Genomic DNA, 16,560 nt, shown 5'->3' on the forward strand with positions numbered 1-16,560 from the left:
GAACAATGCAGTCTTCAGAAATTCCCTGTCTGCTTAGTTCCGCACATACAAAAAACATTGTCGTTTAGAAGAATTTCATCCCCACATACCGGAAATTCAATGCTGTGAACATTCGCTTTACCACAAGAGCTCTCACGACATACAGTGCTCCTCTGTGTAGCAGAGGCCGGCCGGCGCAATGACCTACTTAACGGAGACTTGCGTAACAGGTGGCTATGAATAGACGATCAGGGGGGCTTCCGGACATCGGCGTCGGTGGTTCAGTGGTAGAATACTCGCCTGCCACGCGGGTGGCCCGGGTTCGATTCCCGGCCGACGCACAGCTTTTTATTTTCCCGGTGCATTTTTACTCACTGAAGTGGCTGTTTCGGCTGGTTGGTCTCTGATCATGGCTCGCTGCAAAAACGAGGACGAACAAAGAAGTCGACAGGACAGGTGCTCGTGCCTCGGGCTGAATTTCAAACTGTTAGTGTACGTACAACCTCAGCTATTTTGTAATAACTCTCAAATGGTATATTTACGGGGAGGTCAATTAATAACGATTTTATTTATTTATTTGAAAATACTGCAGCCCCATTCTAGGGGCTATAGCAGGAGTGGTTACATAAAAGGTGGAACAATTCCACGCGTACAAGGGTACATTCCAAGCATTAGAAATATAAACGCTGAGAACAACCACATACACTGCTACGACTCAATTGCCTACGCAAAATCAGAGACTGATAATGCACGAATGTTACCATCCAAAGAATTCGAACTCTCCACAGTGCGCGGAAAAAACTGTACTTGAAAACGTTAGTACGGGCAAACAAAGGTTGGATATTAAGATCGTGATGGCTCCTGGTTGCAGATGGTTTTGGAAACGAATATGCGTACCCTCTGAAAGGCAATAGACAATATGCGAAATTGCTTGGCGGTCTGGCAACACCGCGCCCACAACTTCCGGTTTCCATCTTGGCGCGGTCGAGCTCGTCGAGCTGGTGCATCGTTTGCTGTGCGTACTTTCTTCTTGCGAGAGGAATTTCAACAGGCAAGCTTTAGTTGGTGCGTTGTTTTCACAGCTGATCTTGGACCAGATGTAGGTGCTTTCAATAAGCGCCAGCTTACTCCTACCGCGTCGTCTACTTCGCTTGAAGTCTGGCGCTGATGATCGCAATAATCGGCACTGGAAAGTGGGTTGGAAAGTCGAACCGTGACCGTGTGCTGTTGACGTTTTAATGCTCGCATTATAGCACCAGTTCAAACATCACGCATCACCATGGCTATTTTGTTCCCAGGTGGACACGAATTCATCTGGTAGGGTAGCGAGCGGTTATTTTGCGGTGAGTGCGCACGTATGTTGACATACTTCTGTGACAGTGCGAACTTTCGTTCGCGCCGACGCCAGGAGCTTCGTGCCTTGCAGCATATCACACAAGACCTTCGACCAGCTGCGTAATTCGACTCCTTTACTGTAATGTGCAATGCGCATCCGCGGTTTTCAACGTCACCGTTTCAAAGCCCGGCGCCGGTTGACTTTCGGAACAATTCGTTGAAACCGCGTCCTGCTTAAGATGCAGTCAGTCAGTCGACATCAACAAGAGGAAAGTAGGCGTGCACATATAATTCAAAATATTGTAAGCAAAGACGCAGCTTTTTTTTTTTTCCAGATAAGCACTGAGCCACCGCGGCGGCTTGATTAGAGAAAGATGCTACAGCTGTAGGTGCATGCACGGACTCGATACGCTGGTCAAGCTGTGTGTGCAGGGGCGGCGGAATTAGCATGTTCGGTTGCTTCCGAAACTTAATTAGCTTACTCCCAAACTTGGACAAATGGCTTTGTTGCGAAGCAAGCTGTTGAAGCTTGCCACAACGATAATAAAATCTGATGGCCTGAAGCGTTTTCAGAACACTGTTGCACGAACTTTCTAGCTTAGAAATGCGTCCATCCTTCATAATAAAGTAGCTACATTATTCGCTTTTTTTTTAGATTTTCGTCGCCGCAGATATGGAAGGTATAGGAATCCTCAAGAAATAAAGCATTCGCACCTCAGTTTTTATACGTACGGTGTATTGCTTCACAAAGACTCCTTAACACGCATAACATATGCGTATGGCCCAGAGAGTTTGCTCGCCCTTCTAAAACTAATTGAACACGGGAAAAACTTAACTGAACACGTAGCAAACTAAGCAGTAATCGGCATATGGTTGTTCGAGTGAACTTATTTCGCCACGGCACGAGCGATTGGCCCGCTCAAAAAAATTACCTTCTCTATTACGTTGTTCAAGTATGCGTCTATATATATTCACGCCCGACCGGAGTTGATGAATGCACGAAATCGGCTTCTAATTTTGATCAGAGACAACAAAGGCTGTGGTCCCTATCTTAATTTAAACGCAAATCACCTCGAGAGATTTGTCAAAAATCAGCGCAGAAAGCGAATGCTGCGCACTGATCCGCGTGCTGGCACATGATACCTCGCATGGCGTTTTATGTTACTAAAACGTTGGGACGGAGTAAAAAAATAGAAAAGCGAAAAGCTGGAACGCACCTAGTTCTCGCACGCATCGTAGTGTCTTTGCACAGTGGAGAGGGTAGCGCAACACTGCATCGGCATTTTACTTTTCAAACGAAGCGCAGTCGTTTTAACCCAACGCTGGGCAGCGGTTTCGTTTTCTGTACCGTACCAACATGGAGGACTTAGTACTCGGAGCGCCGAGAGATGGCGCTGCGCATTTCGCATATCGTCTATTAGCAGAATGTACTATGGAGTGAAGAAGTTTTAGGGACTCAGTTTTTCGGCGGGATGCGAGCGGGCTTAAGTTTAGGGAAGACATCGCAGATGAGGGTGGAAAATGAAAGTCGTAGCGGCGGAAAATAAATCTCACAGCTTAATCTTACAGCTTAATCTACTTTTTCACGGCCTCCCTGACGCGCAAAACGAATCATGGGATGAATCTGAAAAGCTCGTGCGTGGAAAGCTTCTTTCTGAAATGGACCTTGAGCTACCCAGCGAGGCTATAGCACATGCGCATCGGCTGGGTAAATTTTCGTATGACAAATGCCGTCCTGTCATAGTCAAGTTCACGAATTTTAAGATCCGAAAAGCTATGTTTACTCACCGAAGCAAAATGAAAAATGCTGGGGTAAAGGTTACGGAAGATTTCTGCTTGTCAACTCGCAACGCACGTAAAAAACTTTTTGACTTTGGACAGGCAAGTGGAGAGAAGTACGCTATTCGTCAGAACAAATTGTTCATAAAGAATAAGTGTTACATCTACATTTCGTCATCAGATAGCATCTGTGAATATCATATCAATAACGAAGCAACCCCACGCAGCCCTGATAGTAGTGCCTTGCCAGCCGATCTTTCTACCGCGTAGCTACCTGCTCGTGGTCATGAGCTTCCAAATGACTTATGCGTTTTGTTCTCTAATATTCGTAGTGTTGTTAACAAACGTGATGAACTGTGTACTCTCATCGACACGTGCAATGCAGACATTTTGGAACTCACCGAAACCTGGCTGAATTCAAAGATTTCGAATGATGAAATACTAAACTGCGAAAACGATTTCATTATCGATGTGACCGTGGAGACAGAATAGGAGGCGGTGTTCTGATAGCGGTCGCTGATCATCTGCATTCTTCACACTTGTCACTTGTTTCTTCACTAGAATTTGTATGCGGCTCTATACGCATTAATCATCGAGACGTAATCTTCTGCGCATGCTATCGCCCTTCAAATGCTCCATCATCTTTTTGTAGTGAACTTCATGATGTGCTTAATCGAAGTTTAGTTAGGTTTCCTTCTTCGCTAATCTTTTTACTTGGGGATTTCAACATGCCAAAAATAAATTGGTCTGGCGCGTTTCCTTCCACTCTGGATTCGTCTACTGACACGATTGGCTTCACAAATCTGTGCAATGACTTCAATTTCTCCCAGCTCATTACCCATCCAATCCGTACCCCCACTACTAGCGCTAATATTCTTGATCTTGTTCTAACTACGCTTCCTGAACTGGTTGGTTGGTTTATGAGGTTTAACGTCCCAAAGCGACTAAGGCTATGAGAGACGCCGTAGTGGAGGGCTCCGGAAATTTCGACCACCTGGGGTTCTTTAACGTGCACTGACATCGCACAGTACACGGGCCTCTAGAATTTCTCCTCCAAAGAAATTCCAACCGCCGCGGCCGGGATCGAACCCGCGTCTTTTGGGTCAGCAGCCGAGCACCATAGCCACTGAGCCACCGCGGCGGCGCTTCCTGAACTAGTTCGTTCATTGGCAAGTGACCGGCCTCAGTGACCGCTCCTTCATCCAGTTTGAGCTTACACACTAACACACGTGTGCGACCCAATCCCAAATATATCAGAGAATATTCAAAGGCAAATTTTCAGTCGATTAACGCAGAACTCGAAATCTTCTTAGGTGAGTGCATGCCAAACTTTTATAACCGTACTGTGGAAACGAACTGGCATCTTTTTAACGAAAAGGTTGATTTTCTCGTCCAAAAATACATACCTTTACGCGTCATATCAGGCAAGGAACGTTCCCCGTGGTTCACTACCGCATTAAAACGCCTTTTAAGTAAAAAAAAAAAAACGAGTTTATCGCAGAGCGAAAACCACCGGTTCCTCTGATCACTGGGATTTGTATCGTGCCATAACATCTGATTATCGAAAAGCCTTAAAAAACGCCAAGCAGGTTATTTTCCAGAGTACGCTTCCGTCTTTGTTGGTTGATAATGCCAAAAAATTTTGGAACATCATTTCTGGTCCCAAGCATAAAGCAATAGCTCTAAACGATAGCAGCGGCGCAGCCATTCCTTCATCAGAGTGCCCTCAAGTGCTCAACGACGCCTTCTCTAATGCTTTTTTACAGCAATCATCTGTTTCTCTGCCCTCTTTTCAGTCTATGCAGAATCCACTAATGGACCCAATTGTGTTTGACAGTATTAGTATAGAAAGTCTAATTAATAATCTCAAAATTTCTTCATCTTCGGGAATCGACGACATAAATTCTAAATTTTTAAAGAATACAAGTGTTTATTCTTCCATTTACTTGTGTGCACTGTTATCGCAATCTTTGAATTCAGGACAGCTGCCCGGGGACTGGAAGGTGGGTAAGGTGGTACCAATATTTAAGTCTGGTGATGCTCATAGTGCCCTTAATTACAGACCCATATCATTAACGAGTGTCCCGTGTAAACTGTTTGAACATGTCATTTTTTCTAATCTGGTTAAATTTCTAGAAAATCATTCGTTCTTTTTCCCTCATCAGCATGGCTTTCGTCAATCATTTTCTTGTGAAACACTACTCATTTCCTTCACCCATGATTTATTTGGTGCATTAGACAAGGGACTTTTCATTGACTGCGTATTTTTAGATTTTCAGAAAGCATTTGATCTAGTTAATCACCAACTACTTTGTTTTAAGCTCGGTAAACTGAACATCGACCCAAACATTCTTTCATGGATCGAAAGTTTTTTGCGTAACAGAACTCAATTCGTCACTGCAAATAACGCTGATTCCTCCCCATGCTCTGTTACCTCCGGCGTGCCTCAAGGTTCCGTACTCGGGCCGCTATTGTTTCTAATATACATTTACGACCTGCCAATTTCTATTAACTCCACAATTAGGCTTTTCGCAGATGATTGCGTTATTTATCGAGTAATCAAATCCACTTCAGACTCATCCATACTTCAAAGTGACCTAAATAAGGTATCTAATTGGTGTAATAGTTGGCTTATGAGGCTGAATACTAACAAGTGTAAGGTCATGCGTATTTCACACCGATCTGCTAACGAAAATCTTATTCCCTACAATATTTCGGGTTCTCTCCTTGAGCAAGTTACCGCATATAAATATTTAGGGGTTCATATAACTTCTAACCTTTCATGGCAGGCACATGTTGATTATGTTGTTAACAACGCTAACCGCATGCTTGGCTACTTGCGTCGTAATTTTTCCATGGCTCCATCTTCTTTAAAGCTACTACTCTATAAAACCTTAGTTAGATCGAAATTAGAATACGCGTGCTCTGTGTGGGACCCGGGACATGAAACTCTTACTAATCAGTTAGAATCAGTACAGAGTCGTAGCGCCAGATTTATTTTGTCTAACTTTTCCCGCACTGCTAGTGTAACTGCAATGAAAAATACTTTGAACCTTCCTAGCCTTTCCCTTCGTAGAAAACTCGCGCGAATGCTAACTTTTCACAAGATTTACTACCACAATCATCAGCTAAAACGGGATCTTTTATCTGAACCATCATTCATATCACCTCGCACAGATCATCGCCACAAGGTACGCATTCCATACTGCCGAAGCAATGCATACTTCAACTCATTTATACCCAAGACGGCGAGCGATCGGAACCACCTGCCCACCTTGGTTGCCGATATTTCTGGCACCTGTTTATTTAAAAATGCCGCGGAAAACAATGTGTTTGACTAGGCTGTTTTGTTACCTAATCTGATATGTATTTTGTTCAAGCTTACGTTTTTTCTTTCTTTGCTGTATTGCATTACATTTTGCATTTACTTTTGTTTTCATTTTGCTGCATTGTCAATACTTTTTGATCCACTCCCTTCTGTAACGCCCCACTGGGGCCTTGAAGGTACTGTAATAAATAAATAAATAAATAAATAAATAAATAAATAAATAAATAAATAAATAAATAAATAAATAAATAAATAAATAAATAAATAAATAAATAAATAAATAAATAAATAAATAAATAAATAAATAAATAAATAAATAAATAATCTGTTTGCCTCTCTCTTGTGTTAGTGCACTTTAGGTGCAATATCGCCTTTGTATCGTGTTCTCTCTCTCGAGTTTAACTTTGCACGAGTTGGATTGGTTTCTAATTAATGTAATTAATTAGAATTGATGATGTAGATGAGGGAGGAGCTCATAAACATCAGTACGCAGGCGAAGGACCCACAGTCAGGAGGCTGTAACGACATCCTCCATAAATTAACATTAATCTGCATAAGAAATAAACAAGCAGCAAAACAGAGAGGTACTTGTTTATTATTAAGAAAGGTAATATTCACATCAAAACGTTAAATGGGATGGAAACGAAAGAAAGACATAAACAGGGCGAAAAACAGAAAGGTAAAATTATGTCACCATCGATAGATATTATATTGCACGAAATACATAAAGATGGTTTTATGGGGGCTTAACGTCTCAAAGCCATGTCTATGAGGGACGAAGTAGTGAAGGGTTCCGGTAATTTCGACCACATGGAGTTCTTTAATGTTCACTGACACCGCACAGTACACGGGCCTCTAGAATTTCGCCGCCATGTAAATTCGGCCGCAGCGGCCAAGATCGAACCCGCGTCTTTCGGGCCAGCAGCCAACCACCATAACCACTGAGCCACCGCGGCGGCTACAAAAAGAAGAAAGACAGCGGAATGAAGCAACTCAAATAATCAATAATAAAGGCAAACACACAAACCTGTCAAGTCTTTTATTGTTCTGAAAGAAAAAAATTCAAAGTTGATTTGCGCATGGACAAAGACATGGGTAATTTTAAACTCAGGGCAGTTCATTCCATAAAGAAATAGAGGTCAAACAAGAACTCTATGAGTAGCACAGACTTGGGGTGGCAAGAAAATTTTTGTGAGCTGCAAACCTGGTGATGTTACTATTGTACAAACTATTCTCAGTAAATTGAAAAGAAAGTTTTGTTGACAATTCACCTGAATAACATTGCACCTGCCAGATTGCAGTGAAGCAAATTATTGATGAATAAGATTATACTCACGTAGCATTGGAATTATATAAACTGCCGGATAAATGGGTACAGCCTGATTTGGAATGTGTTGTTTCGAGCGCAAATGACAGTGGTGTGCGTATCACCATGTTACAGTGTCGTAGTTGATATTCGCACGAATAAACACATAGTAAAGCGATAAAAGCACGGATGAATAGGAAAAGAAAGAGATGATATTATAGAGCAGGGATTCCAAACACTGCTTCCTCCTTGAGCTGGTGGTGATATGATGAGGAAATATTAGGTGAGAATCAAGTTGTGTACCAAGGATTGTCACGCTGTCACTAGTGCAAGTTGAAGCACGGCCAAGCGATAAAGAAAGCAAGTGATTTGTGAGTTTCTGAGTGGATCAAAAAACATAAACTTGGTTTCTATGGGGTTGAAAATTAGGTGGTTATAGCGACCGGGAAACAAAGCAGGGAACTAACAAACTAACAAGTAAGTATGCAGTAAAGAAGGACAGAGAAATGACGAGCTTTAAACGACAGGTTAAAAATGCAAAAGGTAAGAACTGGACTACTTCAATGGAAAAGGAGCAGACTGTAGAAATAAATAAAAATGGGAAAATGGAAATCAGGAAGGAATTGTAATTTGATAACACGAAAGAAAACGCCCTTCTCTTTGAAGCTAGGTCAGGGTGTCTAAGAACGCGAAGCTACAAACGAAACTTAGCCAAGACGCCACAAGGGCACTGGGTGGGAACTCTGTAAAATAACTGAACATTTTTTTTTTGAATTTGGCAGTATCCACCCGGATGTCGATGCAGACTTTGTCACTCGCCTTTAGCCCCCAGGATTTAGTGACAAGAAAGGCAGTGTGAATGAATCTCCTGCAGAAGTTAGCAAAAAAAGTGCTTGGATGATGGCAGCTGAAAAGAAGGGCATTGACGTGAGTTTCCAAGTTTGAGATTATATATTGCATATAAAGAAAAGTGGCAAACTTTATACATAATACCGTTAAGTTCGACGTATTTCTTAAAAATATAGAGAAAAAATACTAAGCATGGTGATAACTGCAACCAACCCGTTTAAAAGTTTAAAAGCAGACGCTCCTAACTTTTCATCCATGCAACCACCGGATTCAAATTAAAATAAGAGAACGGAGGGGTGGGAGTAAATATATGGTAAGAAAATATTCAGTTTAAATTACTAGCAAAGCTGGATCTCACCTCCTCACAAATGCAAAAGGGATATCTATGGTCATCTATCTGCGAATAGTCACTCGAGTACTCTCCGTCAATATCCTGCCGATATACACCCAGAACTTCGGGGAAGAGCACTACAACAAAAAATACAATCTGCATGTGCGACATTCTAAGAGAAAAATTTTGAAAATTGTAAAATGGTAAGACACCCTTATGGAAATATTGAAGGTAATGAGTAATACTTGTTGGAGGGATAGCTGGTGCATGTTTCCAGAAAAGGATTGTACCGCCGAAGCAGACAACACACAGAAAGCTCCGCCTGTACAGTTTAGCTTTCGGTGTGTTGTCTGTTTCGGCGCTACAACCCTTTTCTGTAAATTGATGGTGATGCTTAATTCTTCTCATCTGTAGCAAAACCTTTCTTCTCGAGTGTTTTCATCGATCGCATCGAACACTCAAGACTGCCACAACAAACCAATAGAAAATTCTTTTGAAGAGAGCAAAATCATTATTAGAAAAAAAAATACAGGACTGTCGTCCGGTATCTGCGGATATATTGACTTTTATAAGGCAATCTTGCATTTTATAAAAAAAAATGCTTTCATAAATGGTTTCCCGCTCAAAAATGCTTTTTTATACAGTTCTTGGGTATGTTAGTACTAACGCAACAAGTGGCTCTAAACGGTGAATGTGAAACGCATTCGATCGACGAAATAAATGCTCAGGAATGCAGTCCACGCCCTCGTTGAACACACGGTTTATCACAGCAGTTTTTTTCGACAAAGAGCAGTCGCTTCTCTGTGGCAGGCGCAGCCGGGGCGATGACCTACATGAAGGTAGACTTGCGTAACAGGTTGCGCTCTCAACAAACGATCAGTCTAGCGGCCCAACATAGGCGAGCAAGTTGCTCGCCATGGCACTGTTCGCTTCCAAAATCAAATAGGGCTTTCCGCGAGCGATTTTCTGCGAATCCTAGACTTTTATCAGCGCCTGTGTTCGTCTTTCCTTTTTTCTTGTGTCCCGTCCTTTGCGCTGCTCCACCACGATCCAACATAGGCGTCGGTGGTTCAGTGGTAGAATACTCGCCTGCCACGCGGGTGGCCCGGGTTCGATTCCCGGCCGACGCATGTTTTACTTTTGCCGGCTTACGCAACGAACTACGCTATAAATAGATGGGCAGTACGGTTGCGGAAACTCTGTTTTTCGGACCACTGTTTAGTAGTATGTGGGATGGGATTGAAAAACGGGGCAGTGCTTTTAGTTGGGATCTGTGGAAAATAAATAACAAGCTAATTAAGGACGATGAATTTAACTGTGCAGTAATTGAAGAAATAAGCAAAATAGAGCCTAGTAGTGAACTGAAAATATGGCAACAGTCGGAACTTTGCAAAGAACAGGTTGAAATTAAAGCAGTTGAACGGTGTAGTGCCATTGCGTACGAAGAGAATCTAAATGAACGCAATCTGAGATGTATGCTTGCAAAACTGCTAGAAAAGGAAAGTGAAGCACCTGGTAAATGGATCGATGACATCAGGAAAATAAAACAAAAAATTCAACTAATAGAAGAGAACCGTTATCGTGGAGCGTTGGTGCGGGCCAGAGCGGAAGATGTAGCAGCAGGGGAGACGCCGTCGAAACGAACGTTGGGAATTGAAAAGACCCATGCTCGCCAAAATCACATCGATAGCATAGAATGTGGTGGCATTTTATCAGACGAAAACGAAGATATACAGCGTGCGTTTTTTGAATACTATCAGGCGATCTTCGCATTACAGCATGCAGACATGAATACATTTAAGGACAGGTTTCTTGAGGCACTGCCGCGACTCAGCGAAGAGCAGAAAAACGTTTTAGAGCTCGCAATAACCGAATCAGAGGTAGAAATGGCAATAGGCAATTTAAGTTCTCGGAGATCACCAGGACCAGACGGGTTAAGCACGGCGTTTTACAAATCATTTAAGAGCAGAATAGCGCCAGTGTTGAAGACGGTTTTTAATGAAGCTTACGACGTACGTGAATTGCCTCCGTCTTATGGTAAATCACACACTGTCCTAATTCCGAAAACGGATGAAGCTCACAAGTTACGAATCGTAACAGGGTACAGGCCAATCGTTCTCACAAATGTTGATTATAAAATTTATATGAAAGTGTTGGCGCAAAGGTTAACGTGTGTAATCCAGGGAATTGTTGGCCCCCATCAAACGTGCGAGATAAAAGGTCGGTGCTCGAGGGCTGTGATTTTATAAATAGTCGCGTTGCCATCTTGCAGCTTGACCTCGAAAAGGCGTTCGACTGTGTCGCGCATAAAATTTTGCAGTGCATACTTGATTACGTAAATGTTGGTTATGTTATCAGGGAGGGAGTCACCTTGGCGTATCGGAACTGTACGACGAGATTGATTGTTAACCAGAGTCTGGGGGCCCCCATTCGTGTGCAGAGTTCGGTACGCCAAGGCTGCCTCCTCAGCCCTCTTCTGTTTGCCATCTACATCAAGATTTTGTGTTTAAACATAATCGAAAACGAGAGAATAACTGGTTTTTTGCTGCAAGCTGCGGAGGTGAAGCTGCTGGCATATGCGGATGATTTAGCGGTTTTTTCCGTTAATCGAGAAGGTGTAACAGAGGCCGTTGAATGTGTCGCTGGATTCTGCAAAACCTCTGCCAGCAGAGCGAACTGGACCAAGTCAGTGGGGCTCTGGCACGGAGCATGGCAAACGACGATGGACCACTTTGCAAACGTACCCTGGGTGAAGACCCCAACGAAGTACCGTGGAGTAGCGCTAGAAAGCTATCGCGATAGCGAAACATATTGGAGAGTGCAGAAACAGGATGTGCGTGAGAAGACGGAAAGATGGAAAGGAACAGGCTTATCAATTTTCTCTAGAGCCACCGTGTGCAACCTTTTCTTTATCAGTGAGGTGTGGTATGCGACGCAAGTGTTGCATTATGGAGGAATGAACATACAAAAACTACATCGAATTTTTGCTGTTTTTGCGTGGGCTGCACAATGGGGAAGGTGCAGCCGGACGAATTTATTTAGAAGAGTGAACGATGAGGGAGTAGGTCTGGGACACCATTTCTTGCGGCTGATTGCTAACAGATTTATGCTTCTGCGTTATGTCAGTGATACGTTCTTGCGCACCGTGTGCCAAGTAAGGCTATGGCGCGCGCTGCCTGACTTTGTTGTTGCAACCGAAATCCTATCGGGCGGAATTTTTGGGTACTTCAGAGAAATTGTCGCAAGTGCCCGATTTCTCTCAAAGAGGTTTTCCAACGAATGTTTATCTACAGTGAACAATAAAAATTGTATAAGGATTTATGTGAAGTTTTTTTGCCGGAACCCATGTATAGGGCTTTGTACAGTGGAGGCCCTGGAAGAAATGTGTTAAAGAGGGTAAAGAGGATGCACGTTGATCCCGGGGTTAAAATTTTTTTTTCAAATTGCACACTGGAACGTTATCAGTCAAAATGTTTTTACAGGGTAAGAGCTTATTTCTTCCGTGGGATCATCACTGCCTTATCTGCAAGCAGCCAGAAACGATAGATCACGTTTTTCTGCATTGTTGGGAAGGGGTTTACTTTTGGGACGTACTTCAAAGGACTATAAAGAAACAATTTCCACTTCACCCCCATAGAATACGGTATCTGCCCATTGAAAACGAGGACGGAGTACCTTTCGATCTGATAATGTTACTGGGCCTCCACAGTATTTGGCGCGCGAGAATGGCAGGATATTACTGTGATCCCGACGCGAGGCCAGCACGAATTTATTTTCGTGAAACTGTGCACCGGTTTGTTGAGAGTGTCAAATCTGTTGGCGAGGCTCCCGAGTGGCTGTCAAGGGTGGAGCCTTTGATGGCCCTAAAGGAATTTTAATGTGACGAAGCCAGCCCCTGGCAGGCTGACTGGCAGGAGGCCCAGTCAAGCTGCGAAAGCAGCTTTTTGCCTGGAAATCCTTCCAGTTCTGGAAAAATAAATTCAATTCAATTCAATTCAACACCAATTGTTCATTGTGTCCCGCCATTTTGTTGTGTAATGTCAAAGCCAGGCAATAAAGAAAAAAAAACGCACTGCCTGATCCACCTCAATGGGTATCTGTACTTGATAGATTGATGTCGATCAAAAACTTTTAAAGTCGTGTCGGCCAAAGTGTCGCCGTCATGTTTTATTTCTTTTAGCCTCTTGATTTGAACGTCAAAATCGGCAATAAAAAAAAAAGCGTCGGTGATTCAGTGGTAGAATGATTCCACTTCCGGCCACCGAGCGTGACATACGTGTAATGACTAGCTCCGTCGGAGCGGCTACAGCGGCCATGTCTGGCCGCGGAAACAGGAATTTTGGCTTGGACAGCGAGTACCGGGTCGTACTGCCTAGTTTGCCTACAGGGCGTTTTGTTTTGAACACAGTTTTCCTGCACGGGGACGTCAGTGTTCGCCCCTAAAGGTGGAAGATTTTCGAGATGCGCTCGCTCCACTGTCGCTCCTGCCGGAAATTATCGCCCTTGGGGCGTATCGCATGAGTCATGTGTGGGCCGTAACCTTCACGGACGCCGACGCTGCGAAGAAGATTATTAACATCGGTGAGCTCAAAGTGAAAGGTGCCCGATGTCTTGTGATAGATCCTGCAAACAGGGACGTCCGAATGAAGCTGCATTGGCTCCTGCACAGCGTACCGGACGAAGACGTGCGGCTTGCCCTCGCTCCGTTCGGGAAGGTGACGGACGTCACAAGAGAGCGATGGCGTGCACAAGGCGTGTCGGACAAGGGTTCAACTACGAGGCTGGTGACCCTTAAGTTGAACGCCGGCGTCAAGATGGACGACTTGCCCCACCAGGTGAGCGTAGCCGGAGAGCTTGCGCTTGTGGTCGTTTCGGGCAGGCCTCCCCTTTGCCTGCGCTGCCGCGGCACGGGCCATATTCGGCGTGAGTGCAAAATCCCACGTTGCGGTGCTTGTCGTCGTTTCGGGCACGAGGAAAGCCAGTGCGCTCGGACGTACGCCAGCGTCACCGGGCCATCGACCAGTGAGGAGACGACAGAGCTGCTCATGGATGAGGCCGATGCGGAGGACGCATCGACAGCGGCGAGCGGGCCAGTGGCGAGCGAGAACGCGTTGGCTGCTCCTCGGGCGGATCAGTTGGAGGCGCAACTTTGCCCTATCGACACTCCGTCGCAGTCGCCTCCAGCTCCTGCACATCCTGACGATGTCGTGACGAGAGATGTGAGTGCAATGCCTGGGGACTCTCCGGTGAGCGCCGCCTGTAGTGTGGCTGAGCCCATGGACATTCCTCCAACAACCAGTGCCACGGCCGGAAAACGGGCGCATGATGACAGCGAAAGCAAGGAGCCGCAGCAGGATGCCAGTGGGGGTGAAGAGCCTCCTCCTAAAACGCGAGGTATGAGGCGAGCGTCCTACAAGCCGCGGCCGAACATTCCGGCCGACTCACGGCAGGCGGGGAAACCGCCTCCGTAGTTTTGCACTGTAGAACCCGAGGTGGCGCTTGGGTGGTTTGTGGTGCGGGCGTGATGGTAGACACCATGCGATAGGGTCCTTTTTTTCACTCGATATGGCGATCAATCTCACGGAAGCACTGCGTGTAGCAACGTTGAATGTACGAGGCCTCGCGGCAAGAAGGCGACAATGCCAGTTGAGTCGCCTTCTTCTAGATAACGATCTCCACGTAGTAGCAATTAAGGAAACTAAGATTGAAAGTGAGGAGGCGACGGATCGAATGGTGTCTGTTTTCCGTACGCATTTCGAAGTATGCGTATGTCACTCTGTTGGCGCCTCGTGTGGCTGTGTTCTCTTCGTTCGTAATAACACTGGTATCACTGTGCAGTCTTTGTTCTCCTGTGAAAGCGGTCGACTTCTTGTCGTTGATTTTATGCATTGCGGCCAGAATTTCAGGGCTATTTGTGCGTAAGCGCCAAATGTAGAGACCGACCGAAAAATGTTTTTTGAGCGCTTCCAGACATATTTAAACTGTGACAGGGCGCTGGTATTAGCGGGCGATTTCAATTGTGTTTTTCATGCCTCAGATCGTGCAAATGGTGCTTCGGTGCGAGACAAAAGCGTGGACATCTTGAAAGAAGTGGTCTACGACCACTATTTAGAGGATGTTGGGAGTGTATTCTTATATGGTACCCGTCCGCAGTATACTCATTTTCAAGGAAATAGCCATGCACGGCTAGACAGACTGTGTGTGTCATCAGAGCATGTACCTCTATGTATCATGCACATGGGCGTCCGGAGGGGGGGGCAAGGGGGGGCGGCTGCACCCCCCTGGAAAATCACTCACTCGAACCGTGAGTGATGGCCGCACGCCAGGGGCGGTGGTGCGCTCAGCCAAAAGGGTAAAAGCAGCCCCGCTTCGACGCTTGGTCACATCTGCGAAATGCCGCGTCCGGGCGCGCGTCGTTCCGCCGTTTTCAAACCACGCCACCGCCAGCTCTGCTGAAGGACGACCTGTTGCAGACATGCAGCGACACCGGCGATCATGTGTTTCGATATGGGTGTCTGTTTCTTTGATCTCTAGAGAGATAGCGACACGGAGGCAGACAGTGCACAGGGGCCACCGATGAATTCTTGAGGGGGGAAGGACAAATCAGCCGTGTCCACCCCCGCTTTGTCGGGCTGCTCAGGGGCAAGCTGGCGACGAGTTGGCGCCGCCGCCGCTCGCTGTCTCCTCCGATCCACGGGAGAGCTCAGTGCGGTAGAAGCGCCGCTTTCAGAACCTTCGGCAAAGGGGATTAGCTGCTTTTGTTCACGGCGACGCAGTCTCCAGAGGCGCCCCCACACCAGCGTTCCTTGCGTCTTCTCCGAAAACCAGCGCCTTTGGTCAACGCAGCCCGATGGCGCCTGCCTGGCTCGCCTGTCACCTCTGGCTGGGCCTCAAATCACAACAGCGCCCATGTACTGTGCGTGTCAGTGCATGGTAAAGAGACCCAGGTGGTCGACATTATCCGAAACTCTGTACTACTCCGTCCCTTATAGCCTGAGTCGTTTTGGGGCTCTGAACCCCATAAAAGCACAAAAACAAATTTTCCGACCGAATTAGTTGCGGGTGTCCCTTCCCCTCGGAAGTCGCGCGGCGTTCCTTACACCCCAAAAGTGCGCATTCGTGGATATTGTGGCAAGTAAGCCCTTGCACATGTGCGCGCCTCTGTGTTTGTGCTTCGGTGTTTTTAGTGGCGGGTTGTCAACGAAGGTGAGAACAACCAAGACAGCGGACGAGAAAACGACGAGCGGCGAGCAGTGTGTGTGCGGTTGCTCGACTGTGCGGATGCGCGAGCAAGATGGAGCGAGGTGTATGAAGCTGCGAGCGTGCATTTATCTCGTAAATAAGTTTTCGTTGTATATAGTCATCTTTTGTTTTCAACGTACTCGTTCAACCATTTTTCCAATCAATATATATGATGACTGTGCACTGAGAGCGTGTAATGAAGCACAGAAATGAATTTATCACCCGTGTAACTACGCAATTCGCCCAGAAAAATCCGAGGCGCCTACAGTTGCTGTTCAAGCAAGACTGACTGAGTGACTGTAGTTGCGTGTTTGTGAACATATTGCGCTGTGTGCTGGTCATCAATTCGGGTGAGTCGAGAACCCGTATGCAGTAAGACTGAGCACTTCGAGTATTGATAGTATCTTTTTG

At 45.5% G+C, this 16,560-nt stretch overlaps 2 non-coding genes and 1 pseudogene across 2 annotated transcripts; all 3 read left to right on the forward strand.

The window, feature by feature from the left end:
* Positions 1-249: 249 nt before the first annotated feature.
* Positions 250-320, forward strand: TRNAG-GCC (transfer RNA glycine (anticodon GCC)). Its single transcript has one exon. It is a non-coding gene; the product is annotated as a tRNA-Gly (tRNA).
* Positions 321-9,966: 9,646 nt separating this feature from the next.
* TRNAG-GCC (transfer RNA glycine (anticodon GCC)) lies at positions 9,967-10,037 on the forward strand. The gene has a single exon. It is a non-coding gene; the product is annotated as a tRNA-Gly (tRNA).
* A 3,151-nt stretch (positions 10,038-13,188) lies between these two features.
* Positions 13,189-14,378, forward strand: LOC149369970 (uncharacterized; annotated as a pseudogene).
* Positions 14,379-16,560: the final 2,182 nt, after the last annotated feature.

Source organism: Amblyomma mixtum, chromosome 1 (genome assembly GCF_055824585.1).
Source record: "Amblyomma mixtum isolate Tamu chromosome 1, ASM5582458v1, whole genome shotgun sequence".
Classification (NCBI taxonomy): domain Eukaryota; kingdom Metazoa; phylum Arthropoda; class Arachnida; order Ixodida; family Ixodidae; genus Amblyomma; species Amblyomma mixtum.